Raw genomic sequence first — 18312 nt, forward strand, 5'->3', positions numbered from 1 at the left:
GATGTATAAGAAAAGACAGTTTTAGAAGTTCTCTGATATGTATGAAGGGTGTCCCCTACACCACCCTGCTTTTGTTACCCTGAGCATCGTACATTAATTAATATTAACCCCCCCCTTTTTTTTTTATCAAAGACAATCATGTTAGTTTATACTTCTGAGGCAACATTGCCTAATTCTTACTTGAGATAGTCTGGTCTCATCAAAGGATGAGAGTTTTCTTAGATTTTTAGAACTGAGAATATACTCTTAGTTCCCTTAATTGGAAATGAGTGTCTTCTAGTCTCAGCATTATGTTCATGGTGAAGTACTACATTTCCATGAACTCTTGCTGTTGGGTGGGGGCGAGGGGGGAGAAAAGCAATTGGATCATGAACTACCAATATCTCTGCCCTTCCCTGATATGTCCATGTGCAGCCTTACAATAAACTCCATTTCTCCAAATAATGGGAATAAGTTTCCATTCTCTGAAACTAAATGAGCATTTAGCAAAAAACACTTGCAAACATAAATGCAGAATGGGTACTATTTAAAATGAATATTCATTTAGAAATGAAAACAAAATATGAAATGATATCTACTTAACCAAAATTTCACAATTTCATAAAAACTTAAATGATTTACTCCATGCCTCTCAATGTCTTTACAAAAAATCAAGGAAAACTACTCTAGGGGCACCTAGAGTCAGTTGAGTTTCTGACTATTGATTTTTGTGCAGGTCATGATCTCCCAGTTTGTGGGATTGAGCCCCAGGTCAGGCTCTACACTGATAGCATGGAGAGCCTGTTTGGGATTCTCTCTCTCCCTCTCTCTGACCCTCCCCTGCTCACACTCTCTCAAAATAAATAAACTTATTAAAAAACTATGAATAAACAGTAAATAAATATGTATATATGTATATATAATGGTGGCCATTGGGACTTAATTTACACATATGTTTTAAAATCCATGCAGGACTCTTTTAAAAAAAAAAAATGTTTGTTTTTGAGAGAGAGTGCACGCATGTGAGAGTGGGGAGAGAGAGGGAGACAGAAGATCCGAAATGCACTTTGCACTGACAGCAGAGAGCCTGATGCAGGGCTCAAACCCACAAACCGTGAGATCATCACCTGAACTGAAGTTGGATGCTCAACCAACTGAGCCACCCAGACACCCCTATACATATCTGTTTTAGAGAATTCAATAAAAGTGTTTTGACATTGCAGATCATTTGTGTTATAGTTGATGGCAAAAAAAAAAAAATGATGTCAACCACCTGTATAAGATAATTTTTCAAAACATGAAATACGTCAAGGCATTTTTACTTCAGTAAGTGATTAAATGGACAAAAACTTAAATGGAAGTATTTTCCTCACTGGGAGTTTTCTATATCTCAGAGTTGAATGATTAAACTCAAAGTGATACTAATTAGTGTTCTCAAACTAGCTGTTGTTTTGATGTTAGAAACACTGTTTGTCTGGAGCTGGATTTTACCAGAATCTGGAATTTGATATTTTAGAATCCTTGATGTGATTTTTGCAATATACGTAGGCAGAAGAGGATCAACACTTTTAGATCTTTATTGAAACACCAAGTTAGCTTTGTTGTTTCAGAATAAAATTGGGAAATGTGGTACATTTGAAAAAAGGACATGGATCTCAATGACTAATCAAATCAAGACATTCTCAATGAAAATATGTATATGATTGTTAAAGGAGAAAGGCAACCTATCACATGGTGGTCATAAGGACATGGTCTTTGGAGTTGGACTTGCTGATCCTGTCTCAGTCACAAGCTATGTGACCTTTGTTAAGTTACTTTATTTCTCTGTTCCTTTCTTTTCTCATTTTGAAAATAAGGATAAGGATAGTGAAAATATTCATGTCTGAGGATTAGTTGAGACGACCTATGAAAACATATTAGAACTGTGCCTGACACATAGCACTTACTGAATGTTACGAACTACTGGCTGATAATTTATCCATTTGATAAATCTTTATTTAGTTTCTACTCTGCCTCAGCTGCTTAAAGGCAGACACTTTTACCATATGCAACAATGAAATAATAGATTCTGGAATATAGGTACAATGCAGATTTTTATAGACTAAAGACTATAAAGGCTTTTATATAGATCTTCTACCAAATGGAGTAGGACAGTGACTCAAATTATAAACATCATGTGTCAGAGGACGACAGAGAACAGATCTGCTTAGAATCACAGAGGAAAGAAAACTTCACTCTCACAAGTGTGAGTGCGCAGAAAAGGGACATGATATAGCTAATGAATGGAAAAGATATAAACTATACTGTTTTCACTATTCTTTGGTGTCTATTGATGATTCTCCTGGACTAGAGGAAAGGGCATTTCTCCTTGCCCTAAGTGAATTCTGTCTTCTCCCTTTTATATGCTGCCTGAGAGGAACTACCTTCACTAAAATTTACATGTGGTATTTCATGCAATGGAGATAGATGCTTATACCATTTCTATAGAGTTAATTTATATACTGTATGTGAGCATATGGCGTAAACTGTGAAGCACCACACAAATGTTATTTTTATTCTTTGCCTAAAATCTATTTATAAAGATATCTGTCTTCCAAAACAAGCCTTCTTGAAAACACGGGTTATGTCATGCTCAGTTTTATTTTCTTAAAACTCTTACAATGCCAGATGAATATTTGATGAGTAAGCGAATAAGCATGTGCTTCAAGGACAGTGTGAAAATCTCATAGCCAGCTCCACCTCCTTTATTCCATGACCTGTGTGTCATCTGATAACATCAGACTAAATGAAACATGACTGATTGCTTTGAATAGGAAAGGAAGGAAAAAACTGGCAAGAGAAGTACATGAGTGTTAATAGGGAGAATTCATTCTATATTTTGCCAAGGTAATGGGGAAATTTGAGAGATGAGTTTCCAAGTTAACTTCCATTAACTAAATAGTCCATCATCATTTTCTTTTACTTTAAGTATTTCTTTTAATTCCAGTTAACATACAGTGTTATATTAGGTGTACAATATAGTAATTTAACACTTCCGTACATCACCCTGTGCTCGTCACAAGTGCACTCCTTAATCCCCATCTCGTATTTAATTTATCTTCCCTCTAGCCCCCTCCCTTATGTTTTTTTTCCCTTTGCTTATTTTTTCCTTAAATTCCACATGAGTGAAATCATATATTTGTCTTTCTCTGTCTTATTTTGCTTAGCATTATATTCTAGCTCCATCCATGTCATTGCAAATGACAAGATTTCATTCTTTTTTATGGCTGAATAATATTTCAGTGTGTGTGTGTGTGTGTGTGTGTGTGTATTCATACCACATCTTCTTTATCCATTTGTCAATCAGCGAACACTTGGACCACTTCCATATCTTGGCTGTTGTAGATAATGCTTCTGTAAACATAGGTGTTTATGTATCCCTTTGAACTATGTATCCCTTTGAATTTTTGTATTCTTTGGGTAAATACCCAGTAGTATGATTGCTGGATCTTAAAGTAGTTCTATTTTTAACTTTCTGAGGAACCTCCATACTGTTTTCCACAGTGGCTGTACCAGTTTGCATTCCTGCCAACAGTACATGAGGTTTTTTGTCCTACACATCTTCACCAACACCTGTTGTTTCTTTTGTTGCTGATTTTAGCCATTCTGACAGGTACAAGGTGATATCTCATTGCAGGTTTGATTTGCATTTCCCTGATGAAGAGTGATATTGAGTATCTTTTCATGTGTCTGTTGGCCATCTGGATGGCTTCTTTGGAGAAATGTCCCTTCACGTCTTCTGTTTATTTTTTAACAGGGTTATTTGTTTTTTGGTGTTTAGTTTTATAGGTTCTTTATATATTTTGGATACTAAAGAGATACTAACCCTTTATTGTATATGTCATTTGCAAATGTCTCCTCCAATTCTGTAAGTTATCTTTTAGTTTTGTTGATTATTTCCTTTGCTGTGCAAAAGATTTTATTTTGATGTAGTCTTAGTAATTTATTTTTGCTTTTGTTTCCCTTGACTCAGGAGACATATCTAGAAATTGTTATGGCTGATGTCAGAGGACTTACTGCCTGTGTTCTCTTCTATGGTTTTTATGGTTTCAGGTCTCACATTTAGGTGTTTAAACCATTTTGATTTATTGTTGTGTATAGTATAAGAAAGTGGCTCAGTTTCAGCGTTTTGCATGTTGCTGTCCAGTTTTCCCACTACCATTTGTTGAAGAGACCATGTTTTTCCCATTGGATTTGTTTTTTCCTGCTTTGTTGAAGATTAATTGACCACATAATTGTGGGTTTATTTTTTGGTTTTCTATTCTGTTCTATTGATCTGTTTGTCTATTTTTGTGCCAGTACCATACTGTTTTGATCACTACAGCTTTGTAATATAACTTGAAGTCCAGAATTGTGATACCTCCAGCTTTGCTTTTCCTTTTCAACATTGCTTTGGCTAATTGGGGTCTTTCGTGGTTCTGTACAAATCTTAGGATTGTTTTTCTAGTTCTCTGAAAAATGCTGGTGGTATTTTGATAGGCATTCCTAAGGATCTTATTATTTTTGGTGTAATTGTAGTTTTCTTAATTTCTCTTTCTGCTGTTTCATTGTTAGTGTATAGAAATGCAACAGATTTATGTACATTGCTTCTGTATCCTGTGACTTTACTGAATTTGTGTACCAATTCTAGAATTTTTTTTGGTGGAGTCTTGCAGGTTTTCTATATAGAGTATCATGTTATCTTTAAATAGTGAAAGTTTTACTTCTTTTTTTTACTGATTTGGATGCCTTTTATTTCTTTTTGTCATCTGATTGCTGTGGCTAAGACTTCCAGGACTGTGTTGAATAAAGTGAGGGTGGAATCCTTGTCTTATACCTGATGGTAGTGAAAAATATCTCAGGTTTTCCCCATTAAGGGTGATTTTAGCTGTGGGTTTATGAGGCCTTTATTATGTTGAAGTATGTTCCCTCCAAACGTATTTTGTTGAGGGTTTTTATCATGAATGGATGTTGTACTTTGTCCAGTGCTTTTTCTGCATCTATTGAAATGATCATGTGGTTCTTATCCTTTATCCTACTGATGTGATGTATCACTTTGACTGATTTGCAAATATTGAACCATCCTTGCCATCCAGGAATAAATCCCACTTGATTGTGGTGAATGATTTAAGGTGTTGTTGAATTTGGTTTGCTTATATGTTGTGGAGAATTTTTGCATCTATGTTCATTAGGGATATTGGCCTGTAGTCTGTTCTTTTAGTGACATCTTTATCTGGTTTTGGTATCAGGGTAATTCTGGACTCATAGAATGAATTTAGGACTTTTCCTTCCTTTTCTATTTTTTGGAATAGTTCAAGAAGGATGAGTATTAACTTTTCTTTAAATGTTTGATAGAATTTGTCTGTGATGTTGTCTGGTTCTGGACTTTTGTTTGTTAGGGCCCAGGATTATTTAACTCTCTCTGCTGCCTCCTCAAGTCACAGCTAACCCATTTGGATACTCAGTGGGCAATTAGGATTACACAAAGGAGGGTCTGCCCATGTGAGCCACATAGGATCATTTTCAGAACACTCATTATATTTGTCTATATGGAAAATGATTTCCATCACAATTTTTGCAATATAAATTTGAAGAAATAATGCCCTTATTTTTAATAATAATGCCCTTATTATTATTAATGGCAGATTTAAAAAGATGAAAGCTAATCAGTTTATGTGTTTACTTGATTTGTAAACACTCTTCATATATTAATTCGCTCTAATTTTTTTTTTTCCCCCTCAAGCCCCTAAACACCTTTTGCCAATACATCTCTAAATGAAGATATACCCCAGGGGAAATGACTTCATGAAATTAATTCTGAGATTACCCAGATTAATCATGAAACTTTTTTGACTTAAAAAAAAATGTTGTAGTCTTTGAATAAGAAAGAAACAAACCTGACTCCAAACTTGTAGAGAATTTCAGGCTGATATGATAACCTACCTGCAAAGAAGGAACCATAAGTTCTCTTCAAAGATCCCATCTAAAGTTATAAAATGGCCAGCCTGGGTGGCTCAGTCAGTTAAGTGTGTGACTCTAGATTTCAGCTCAGGTCATGGTCTCATGGTTGTGAGTTCGAGCCCCGCATAAGGCTTCACATTCTCAGTGGGGGATTCTCTCTCTGCTTGGGATTTTCTTTCTCCCTTTCTTTTCCTCCCCAACACGTGCTCTCTCACTCTCTCAAAGAAATAAAATGAAGTTCTAAAATGTTAAAGAAATGCAATACTATTTAAGATCAAAGATAATCCTCCATAAGAAATAGGGACAGAAGAAGTTACAGTTGGAGGCTGTTCACTTTGGATTAACTGAGAAACCAACTAAACTTAACCCAAAGTGTACTAACCAGGGAAATTGTTACAGGCTCTGAAGATTCCCCTTTCTAGCTCTGCAGGACTAGTTCATAGCTGACCAATGTTCCCACTAACAACTGCAAAGCTGAAGGAGAACAAAACAATCTAATATTCCATCAATTTGAAAACTTTAGAGTACAACTAAGGCAACCAACACTTAAAAAGCTAAGATTCCCAGGAAAATTGGAACTCACTGAGATGAGCTTGACATTCTTTACTACCTTTCCTTCAAAGTATCTGATGCTTCATAAGCTGCGTGGTTAGAGATGCTCACAAGTCAAGCAGAAAATGGTTGTTAAGAAGTGGGGAAACTTAAGAGAGGTTTTAACAATCTTATGGGCCCCTTTGAACAAAAAAAGTTTAAAATGGACAAGGAAAGCCCAAAATGAGGTGTAAATACTAAAGAAAGAAATGCAGAGAAGTGACCATAATCTCCTGAGCTGCTTTTCCGCTAAAGTTGTTTGATGATTCCTAAGTGATCCAAACCCAGAGACAGAAATGCTGAATAGGAAATGGCTGCTGAGAGCCTGAGAAAGTCACCTGTGGTAGGAAGGAAAGGTAATTTGGTACAAGTAATTTGGTAAAGCAGTGTTTTTACTAGATACCATAGGGGCAAAGCCAGAAAGAATTGTATACAGTCGGTAAATTCTTTTCTCACAGAGGTTTGAGTTAGCGATCTTGAAACTACTTTCCACAGGTACTGTTGTTGAACAAACAAGTATATATATTTTAGGTGAATAGAGCCAGGCTTCTCATTGTCAGAGAAATAAGTTATAAATGAGCAATGGGGGGTGGTGCTAGAGTGTTAGAATGAACCCTATGATTTTAGACTGCGGTGGGAGATAGGAGTATGAATAGAGATGGAGATATAGACGTTGTTAAAGGATAAGCTGAGGCACAAAAAATTTTCAGGAGGTCATTTGAGCATACATCTATTCCAATATGATAGCGCCAAACTGAAAGTGGTTAGGGGTACTCCCAGAACAGGAGCTAGGGGAGAGGTTGTTATAGAAAGAGGTTTTTATAGAAGGAAATTATTTGATTCGTTATAGTTGAAGAGCTTGCCTTATATTTGAAAGCCTAACTGAGTGCATTGACTCTTACTTAGGGTTTGGTTTGCTTACATAGGCTACCAAGGCATTAGGGCTATCTCAATTTAATGGCTTCCTTTTTTAGTTGCAATAACAACATATATATGTTATATGCACAGATATGTATATATGTGTATACACACACACACACACACACATGATTTCAAAAAACCCAAATTTATTATGTTATCACTCTGTAGGTCAGAAGAGCAATATATGCATCCTTGAGCTAAAATCAAGGTGTCAGCAAGCATTCCATTTTGGAGGCTCAAGAAGAGACTACATTTCCTTGCCTTTTCCAGTTTCTAGAGGCCACTCTCTGGTCCTTACCACATAGTCCTGTACATTTCAAAAACAGCAATTTGGGCAGTATCAAATTTTCTCATGCTCCCATATTTCTATGACAATAGCTGGGAAAGATCTTACGCTTTTGAGGACTCATGTGTTTATATTGGACCCACTTGTATTAATCCAGGATAACCTCCCCCTTTCTAGGTCTTGAACCTTAATCACATTTGCAGTGTCCCTTTTACCCTGAAAGGTAGCACAGTCACCAGTGCTGAGGATTATCTTATAGAGATCTGCAAATCTGTCATGATAATAGGCTTTATGTATTTGGGGGCTATCTTGTGATCTGCATATATTTGCATATAAGATCCATATTTTAAAAATTTCCTTGTGACATATAACTTTTCTTATCCAAATTACTGATTTTATTGCTAGTTATGCTGTTGCCATAATACCCATTTGTCTCTTGTTAAGAGTCTCATGCTCTACCGACTGAGCTAGCCGGGCACCCCATTTGTCTCTTGTTAAAGTTAGCCATAGCAGCAAAAGACCAATGATGAATACAAAGAGGAGGAATATCCTATACAAATGATGGAAAAAATGTATGGCATAAAATGGGAATCAAGTCTTAGAAAGCAGGCGCTCCCAAGTAGATTTGAGGAAAAAAGAATTAAGCCAAATAATAATAAAATCTATGAGAGAAGAAAAATACTGTGATTAAAATAAACATACAAACAACAACTTTGAGCCTCAACACTGAAAGAGTTCTCCATATTCTCATTAAATTTGATGAAAGCATTATTCTTGAAACTTAAAGACAAAAAACTCACCCAGAATTCAGTTAAAAAAACATAAGCAGTAAAAGACCAAGACCAAAATAGGTAGTCATGTGGCAGAAGTCAGTTTGACTAGATTTTCCTGCCCTGTGCTAAATTTCAGAAAATGCAATGCTGAGAGGAAATTTACAATGTCATAATTTTATTTTTTTATTTATTTTAAAAAAAAAAATTTTTTTTCAACGTTTATTTATTTTGGGGACAGAGAGAGACAGAGCATGAACGGGGGAGGGGCAGAGAGAGAGGGAGACACAGAATCGGAAACAGGCTCCAGGCTCTGAGCCATCAGCCCAGAGCCTGACGCGGGGCTCGAACTCCCGGATCGCGAGATCGTGACCTGGCTGAAGTCGGACGCCCAACCGACTGTGCCACCCAGGCGCCCCAATGTCATAATTTTATCCTCAGTCAATTTTCATTCATGTGTGAAGAGAATAGTCTCAGATATATGCAAAATAGCTGTTTTAGAAATCTTGCCTCAGTCAAGAGTAACTCCTTTTCTTTTCCACACCCTTCGTAATCACTTGATTAGAGAATATATTCTAAATGTATACTAAAAAAGAGATTACCAAAAAAGGAAGATTCCCACCAGAGAGCTGGATGTGGGGCTTGAACTCATGAACCGTGAGATCATGACCTGAGCTGAAATCGGACACTTAACCAACTGAGCCACCCAGGAGCCCCTGACAGTGATAATTTCCAATTACATTTTTTTTCCTTTTTGAGTAGGGCGTACTGAGGTTCTTTATTCTGTATTCTTTGGTAGGTATGTCACAAAAGAACAAGATGTATAATTTTTCGGGACCTAGGAAGAAAAATATGAATTTTGCAAATGATTACTTTGTATTCTGCCATCTGTCTTTCGGATGCTTTTGCAGCATTTATGCATTTTCTCCCGGAAGAATTTATTCAAGGGCCATGTGCTGTCCTGGCTCTAGAGTCAACAGTGCAAGCTTATCAGTTCCATCCCTTCTCAGCTGAAGGAAAATAACATCCTGGTTATTAGCTTGCACACAGAATTTTTCAAGTTTTCTGAAAACAACCATTTATGTAAACTTCTATTTAAATAAATACAAAATATCAGGAGCATCTGGGGGGCTCAGTCATTTAAGCGTCTGACTCTTGGTTTCAACTCCGGCCATGATTTTATGGTTCATGATTTCAAGCTCTCATGCAGAGCCTGCTTGGGATTCTCTCTTGCCTTCTCTCTGCCCCTCTCCTGCTTGTGTTCTCTCTCTCTTTCAAAATAAGTAAATAAAAATAAATAAATACATACATACATACAAGATATTATTCAGCGAAGAGATGAGTACATTAATATTAAAAACTGAGCAGGGAATTATTTATATAAAAATTAAACCAGTAAAATAATTATATTCTTAACACATGAGGATTTCTTTATTTTTATTTTTATTTTTATATATTTTGAGGGGGGGGAGGGAGAGAGAGAGAGAGAGAGAGAGAGAGATCGGTGGAGGGGCAGAGAGAATCCCAAGCAGGCTCTGTGCTGTCAGCACACAAACTATGAGGTCATGGCCTGAGCCAACATCAAGAGTCAATTGCTTAACCAACTAAGCCACCCAGGCATCCCAATATATGCAGATTTCTTATGCATTGATTTGGCTGAGCAGTAGTATCTTAAAAGATGTCTAAAAGACAGATGTAGATTATCAAGCAAATAATAATGGCTAATAAACACAGCAAGTGTTCAGTCTCACTGACAAAAAATACTTAAAAATGGCTGCAATATCATTTTTGTCTAGCAACATAGAAAATATTTTTAAAACATAAGAACACTTGCCGAGAAGGGAACGTGTTAAAGGACACAGTGCAGATGGGCAAACTGCGTGGGCAGAAGGAAGAGACAGCAACACGCCGAGTTCACAGTAATTTACTTGCTGGCAAATAAGGGGCTTCTTGGGAGATAACTCAAGCTTATTTGCTCTGTCTCACACGGGAGCTAGCCAGGCCAAGAAGAAGTCTTTGTGCAGAGTATTCAGGACCCTTCTCTGAGTGAGAAAGCTCAGTGAGCTCAGCTGGGGCCTGTGATTAGCATAGAGGCTAACACTCTACAGATCATGTGCATACAAGGCTGGAAGAGGAACTGGAATAATCTCTGGGGCAAAACTTTGCCAACAACTGGGGGCCAAGCAGGCCTCTTAGGGATTCCCTCATCCACGCTTTCATTCAGCCAGGGAAAGTTCTTCTACATTCCTCAGCCTGTTTGCCGTGCACCGTGGGCAATATGAGGGATCTAAAATATCAGTGGTGACACAGGGTAGGGTGACAGTGGTGGCCAGTGGATACCAGGGTGACCAGTGGAAAGAAGTGACATCCATTTGGAGTCGTGGTGTTTGCAGCGTACCAGCACCCGGTGGAAGAACCAGGTTATCTGGGGCACAACGTGGGGCATTTAGTTTACCTGCTATCATTTGCTGCATCCTTTCAGGGACTTTCACAAGTGCTTGGGACTGGAATCTTATGAAATCAGGATTTCCTCTGTGCCCACAGACACTGAAGCTTAAATGAAAAATGTTTCATATTTGTAAAAAAAAAAAAAAGTATGAGAAGAGATACAAATATCCCCAAATGAAAATGTTAATCGTGCTAGCTTTTGGGTTATTGCTACAATTATAGGCGACTTTATTCTGTGGCTCTTGAAGTGTTAAAATAAGAAATTTAAAAAATTTAAAGGAAAGTATACATAAAGCGTGATTAAGCAATCAAACTGTGAGGTCTGTTCAGAAGGGGGGCATTTCAAGTGGGAGACATTGAGTGATTTGTAGAATCACTGGTGAGTCTGCATAATTAATACTGTAGTTATTTGCATGTTCTGGATTCACACGACAGAACCCACACTCCCTGTCTATGTAACCATGGACAACATATTTAACATTCTGGGCCTCCATTCCCTCATGGGTAAAACGGGCGTAGCAACAGTGATTACCTCATAGGCATCGGTTTTCTTCTCTGTCCTCTTCTTTAACCTGATTATCTAGTGTGTTAAATGAGTATTGCATGAGTTACTATAAAAACAATTAGAGGAGTATCTGGCACATAATTAGCTATTAAAACAAGTTAAAGCATGTCATTGAGTAAGTGATTGAAATTAAGAACTAGTTCACCCCAATTATGCGGGTTTTTGTAGCATCCTATGTATTTTTATTTGTTTTGGTTTACTCTTGGTTCCACAGAGACAGTGACCTATGGTAGAAAGAGGGGACCGGATTCCTAGACCTGACTTACCACATACTATCTGTGTGGCCTTGAGAAATTCTTCATCTGCTAAATGGAGGCTAATTTTGATTGTTCATAAAATTTAGCCCTAATGGTTTTAAAAGGTCACTGATAATTATCATTGATCCTGTCTTTCTTATTTGGAACTAAAAAGAGATAATAATGAGATACAAGTAAAAGCAGTTTGAAAAATGTGATTTTAAGATTGGAGTGTACTTAGCCTCATTTTCGGTGTTCAGTAGAAGGTGCATTAAATCCATGCAAGGTTCTTAGGACTCTGCATTTGGTTCACCCCGTCTCTAAAGGAGAAAGCACCTACTTGGCAGAAAGAGAGCTTGTAGATGATTTTTGAGGTTCATTTGGGTTCCAGTTAATCATATCTTTTTCCTGTGGCCCTCCTTTCACCTAAAGGCTTCATTTGGAATCACATGATATAATTTTCTTGTATTCATCTTACACATGTATTTATATAATAAAGAAAGCTTTCTAAGAGATTTGTGCCATTGAAAAATCTAAATTTAATGAAGACAAAGTTAATGAAGTTGCTGTCTGTTTACTCTCTAGGTTTGGCAGAAACTTATTTTATATCGCCAAACTCTCAATTCTCTATAGAACACAACTTGTCATTCCCCTTCATTTCCATACCACCAATTAAACGCATCTGATAGTAGAGAAGACAGTGGCCATACAGTCGGTCCCTAACACTGTTTCCAGCTACATAGTTCTGAGCACGGCATCATTTTTCAGTCTTAGTTTACGTCTTGACAGAATGAACATCTATGAATCAACATGACAAAGTCCACTATGTTGAATAATATTGAGGAGGAATTTGGGGGAGGAGGCTGCACTCTTGACCCAAGCTGAACAAGACAGAACAGAGAAGGCACCTGGAATTCTCTCTCTGCGTGTTCTTTGCCTGCCTGCTGAGCCCACCTCTCCAGGCCAGGGCAACCTAGCTTATAGGTGAAGAAACAAGAACCCACAGAGGCTGGGTATAGTTTACACAGGCAGAGGAGTGGGTGGTTCCTCAAAAATTGTTGGCAATCCTGTTTAGCAGCCTAGGGATTCAGACCTGAGATCACTGCCGTCTTCTTTGCTTCTCCCTTTGCTAACTCATCTGTGTCAGGTGTGTGCGATGCTGGTCTGCTCAATTATTTCCAGAAATGAAGTTGTACAAACGTGGATGTTGGTGGCTACACCTGCATAAGGGTTTTAAATATGGGTGTGAACTGCATTGGCACTTCAAAAGATACCCTAGGTTTTTTGTGAGACACCACAGTATCCTTGTTTAAAAGCCCTTAACAATTCCCATTCAATGAACAGAATTGGGGGGAAAAATGGAAGTGGATTCATAAAAGTGAGTGAGGTCTATAAAATACTGTGGGGCTCAAATAGAATTTAGAGTGATCCTTACGGTTTACTAAATCGCCCATGCCTAATTGTGATGCATCACCCTGCAGCCATTGCATGGGTATACACTATGTATATATATTTTCTGAGCCTAACCCAGTGTGTTGCAACTTGAGGAATACACAGTTCTGGAATTTTAGACTTAGGAAGAAGGCTCAACATGGTAAGTGATGAGCAAGAAAGGACTCTAGACTCCTTGAGTGAGCTTTTACAATTAAGTGTCCTCAAATGTGGTTAGAATAGTTTAGTACCCTTTTCTCTAAGATGGTGGAAATGGTGGAGAAGAATGTGGACATAAAGGAATAGCCACTAATTTACATGTTAAGAATGCTAGAAAATAGTTGCTTACCAAGGAGGGGTAAAATTTACTGTTGTAGGTTAGGAGACTTCTCTATAAACATATTGTCAAAAGAAATTAAATTGGTAGTTGGTCCACGACTAGATTTCTTTAGAGTTGGTTGTCATAGATGTCATATTTTATATTAATAATGATCTTCAGGGGGAGAAAGATGTTTTATTATCTATACTGAATAGTTAAACAAATTATTAAAAGACATAAAAATCTTCCTGACATTTAATGTTTCTTCTTTTTTGTTAAATGTTATTCACTATTGTGTTCTGACCTTTAGTGCTATTAAAAACTTTATTTATATTTACATCTCCTCCGAAGTTATGTAAAGTCTCAAATGAATTTTTTGAGTAAACAAAATACAAAATAGGTTTCCGACCCTGTGGGAGTTGACTCTTCTTTGGCTCACATAACTTTTTTTTGAACTGGAGTGAAATCTATCACAAAAGGACTCTGGCTGCCATCTTTTCTAGCTTCCCTCACAAGTCAGAAAGTTTCTGTTTCTGTACACAAAGGTCTAATTACTTGAAAAATGTTTCCCTATTTCTAAGGTGAAATCTTTGTCCATTAACCTCTAAGCCTGATTCCTGTTTTTGTCCTTTGGAAGAAACATGATATAAGGAAAAGGTTTATAACCCACCTTGGTCTTCCCTTTCCCGGATTAACTAACCTTAATGTCTTCAACTGTTCTTCGTATAAAATGGCTTCACTGTTCTCCTTTCTTCCTTTTGGATGTTCTGAAATGTATCCATGTTTCCCTTAATTTACAGTCCCTGTGCAAAGTCTGAGTCAATCCATTATTGTCCTTGACTCGGACACTGCAGCCCCGAGTTACTTTTCTATATAAATAGTGCATATTATTTTATGACCAAAGAAAACCTAGTCTCAACCATCCTGTATTCATGTAATGTATGTTTTCAACACAAACCGCTCTTATTCTGTCAAGTTGCTCGATTACTTTTTGTTTGGCTTTGTAACAAAGCACACCACTTCTATATTTCATGAATTGTATATTCCACACTCTTGGTTTTGTCATGTACATATCTGATAAACATGTCTTCCAGTCAGTATTCAGTATAAATTCCGTAGTCTTCCTCAGAACAAAGGCACCCTGTAACATGGCTCAGTCAGCTCCTGTACAGGTATGCGTAACTCTGACACGACTCTGTAACTTGAACTATGTCCAGTCAGACTATATGCAGCACCACATGTGGGAGACGGAGGAGTGGAAATTGCATAAAAGCCTACACTCCTCTGTGCTCCGGGATCAGCCTTTTCGGGGTCTCAGCCCACTGAGCCTACACTGGCACGAATAAAGCTGCTTCCTGGAAAGAAGATCCTTGGTGTCCATCTTTCCACGCAAGAATCTTGCTATAGGGTTAGTGACCTTATACAAGGAGGTAGAGACTAGAGTGCTCTCTCCATCCTGTGATGCCACAGTGGCACAGTCTGCAAGCCAGGAGGAGGGTCCTTGCCGAGAACTGAATCTCCCAGCACCTTGATCTTGGACTTTCCATCCCTCAGAACTACGAGAAGTAAATGTCTGTTGTTTAAGCCACCCAGTCTGTGGTGTTTTGTTACAGCAGCTACAACAGACTAAGGTATAAAAACATGGCGAGAACTGGATGTCAGGATGACTGCCTACCTATTTTGGACTGAAAGGAAAAGCTGTGGACAGATTATGGGCCAGGGAGAATCTGAACCATGGAATTCGGCAGAAGTAGACTTAGATCTGGGTGAAATACTTGCACAGGCAGAAAAAGAATAGGTAGAAAAAAGCAGGCAGAGAGGAAATTAGTGAACATTTTGTTAACAGCCCTTTAAAAGATATGGCAGTTGGAGAAAAAACTCAGGAATACTGTTTTCCCCATTAGGGTAAAGCCTTCTAATGCTCTTTGACTACCTGGAAAGATGTTCTATTCATTCACAAAGTCATTAAATTACTTGATAAAAATCTAAGCAGCTAAGAGGAAGCCACAGCTACATGACTACAGAATCCCAAGGGATTCTGTTAAGAACTAGGCCTCTTTACAGAGAATCCTAGCAACAGGCAGATCATTATCAGTACATTAGTATGACAGGTAGTTGAGCGCAGAATGGAAGGCATTGTGTTTGATGACTGATGTCCAAGTGCCTGAGAACTTCCTTGAACAGATCTCTCAGAGGGTGTGACAACTGATATCCTACATTTGACAAAGGTGGGGCATTGACTGACTTACTCTGAAAAGGGTAACTGACACAACTCCCCAACCCACAAATTGAATACCTCTTTGGAAGCAGTAGGAATAGTCTGTGTGTATTGGGAAAATATAATAATAAAAAAAAGAAATCTCCCGTCAAACCAGAAAACCTCTCCAAAACCATAGAAGAGAAAGAAAACAGTTTTATTACTGAATAAGCATTAAATCAGAATATGTTGGCATGATAGGCAATTCACTAAAAAGATAGCGAAGACCGAAAGAAATCTCACCCCCTTAGATAGCTAAGCAGATACAACCCACTACATACATATTCACAGGTGAACAATAACTCATCCTCAAATAAGAGGACTTAACACCATCATATGTCACACATTGTTTTTCCTAAATTAACTTGGTAAGTAGGGTAGCCATTCGTGTTAGCTAATTGGCTTTATCCAAAGGGGGGAAAAGAAAAAAGAAACAACAACAACAAAAAAACTTCTATTCTTTATGACAAACTTGGATTTGCACTCATCGTGTAGATAAATTAGGTTTGTGGGGTTTTTTGTTGTTTTTTTTGTTTTGTTTTTGTTTGTAATTGGAATCAATAAAGCTGCGGGAGAGGCTATAGTCAATTTCATTGTTTCAAAGCCTCTTGAGATTCTAGGGACAAAATCAGAGAATCATGCAAATAATTGCTCAGAGGTTTTTTTCATTCTCCAAAAGCTGGAATCCATTGTCTAGTATTCTGTAGGCCCCAAATTGTCTGGTTTTTGTTTTGTTTTCCTGTTGGTAGCAAGGTATTTTATCTGCAAAATGAGCTGAGTCCTAAATTGTAACACTGTGGCTCATGGCTGATAAGACATGCCATAAATATTTTCCCTCAATTGAACAATGTTACAAATTATCTCATGAGGTTTGGGGGCCTTGGGAAGCATGAGATTGTAACAAAGCCAAAGAATCAGTTTAGCATTGTTGTCTCCTTTCTGAGGGGAGCAGCCAATCATTTACATTTTGAATACTTATAAATCCCTCCAGGGGGAGATTTCTCTCCCCCTGCTTTTTTTTTTTTTTTTTTTTTTAATGACTAGAGTACATAGTGGGAGAGTCCTGAAACCCTTGAGGAATCCTGACATAAAAATTAGACTCCTTCATAAGTAAAAGCAAACAAGAATTTAGACTCAACTGTTACAAGAACAGAAAGAGAGAAAGAAAAAAAGACAGAAACTGCAGAACATAAATCAATTACAGAGAAAAACTTTGCAGACAGTGGTACTGAAGTCCGAAATCAGAATAATTGGAGTTAGGAACTGATGTGAACAAAGGTTAAAGAAATATAGAGAAAAAATTAAACTTCCTTACAATGTACAGCCCACTGGCAAGTCCTTGAGACCAGTAGAGTGTTGGATGTTAATACTTTGCTAAGAGCAAAAGGCAATCTTAGCTAACCATTATCCTGAGCTTCAAGATACTGTAAGTCTACTTTAACACATAGAAATTCCTTTGGAAACTTCCTTTATCTTTACACACCCCAAAATATATGTTAGCAATCATTCTTCAAACATATGGCCCCCTGATATACATGTGAAGGGTCTCATGACTAACGTTTTACAAGACAGTAATAAGTGAACTCTAACAACAGCTAGCCCCCTCAAGGTCCCTGAAAGGTAGCTTCCAAATTCCTTAGAGACTTAAGCTATTGCTAACCCCCTCCCAGCTTAAAAGTATATAATTGGCCACTCCTCACACCCCCAGTGCAGCTCTTTCTGCCCATGGGTTCTGTCCCCATGTCTTAATAAAACCTCCTTTTTTGCACGAAGATACTGTTAGGGAACCAGGCTGGAACGCTGGTGGAAAAACCAAGCGGCACTGGGAGATCTTGGTGGATTGGAGATTTATTTAACACCAGCAGGCTCAGAGGAGACTGTTTCTCCAAAGATCTGAGCTCCGAATTTAAGCGGGAAGGGTAATTTATAGTTGTCAGCCTCCATATTCATGGGCGGGGTGTGGGCAGTGCGTGCGGCAAACAGGGCAAGAAGAGGGGTCTCTAAGCCAGAGACCAGAGCTTGTTTTAGTCCTGTTGGCCATCTATGGCATAGTACTTTATTCATTTCTCCAACATTCCCCTCTTTGATGCCTTTTAAAAAAAACTTAGTAGGCATCACCTTTCAGTTTTACGGGTTGGTACTCTCAGAAGGCTAAGATAGGTGCTGCAGTTTGGCGAGCAACAGTGTTTTCAATAAAATGTACCAGGGTATTCAGTATACAGGGGCTGATGGTCACAAGTAAAATTATGGAAAGGAAGGGCCTTGCCAGGGCAGGGAGCCAGGATGCCCAATCTGTGAGAGCCCATCCTCTCCATTGACTGATATCTTGTGTTGTCCACGTTGAATTTTTTCCTTGAGTTCCTTAACCTTAGTCCTGGCTATTCCTGATTGGTTTACAAAAGGCAACATTCCTCCCCCAGAAAGATACAAGTCCCTCCTTTTTTCTGAAGTGAGGAGGTCAAGGGCTCGCCTGTTTTTGAGGGACACTGCTGCCAGGGAGTTTATTTGTCTTTGTCAGGTTACCCGGGAG

The sequence above is a fragment of the Herpailurus yagouaroundi genome, unplaced genomic scaffold (assembly GCF_014898765.1).
Source record: "Herpailurus yagouaroundi ecotype Mexico unplaced genomic scaffold, PumYag 28, whole genome shotgun sequence".
In the NCBI taxonomy this organism is placed as follows: Eukaryota; Metazoa; Chordata; class Mammalia; order Carnivora; family Felidae; genus Herpailurus; species Herpailurus yagouaroundi.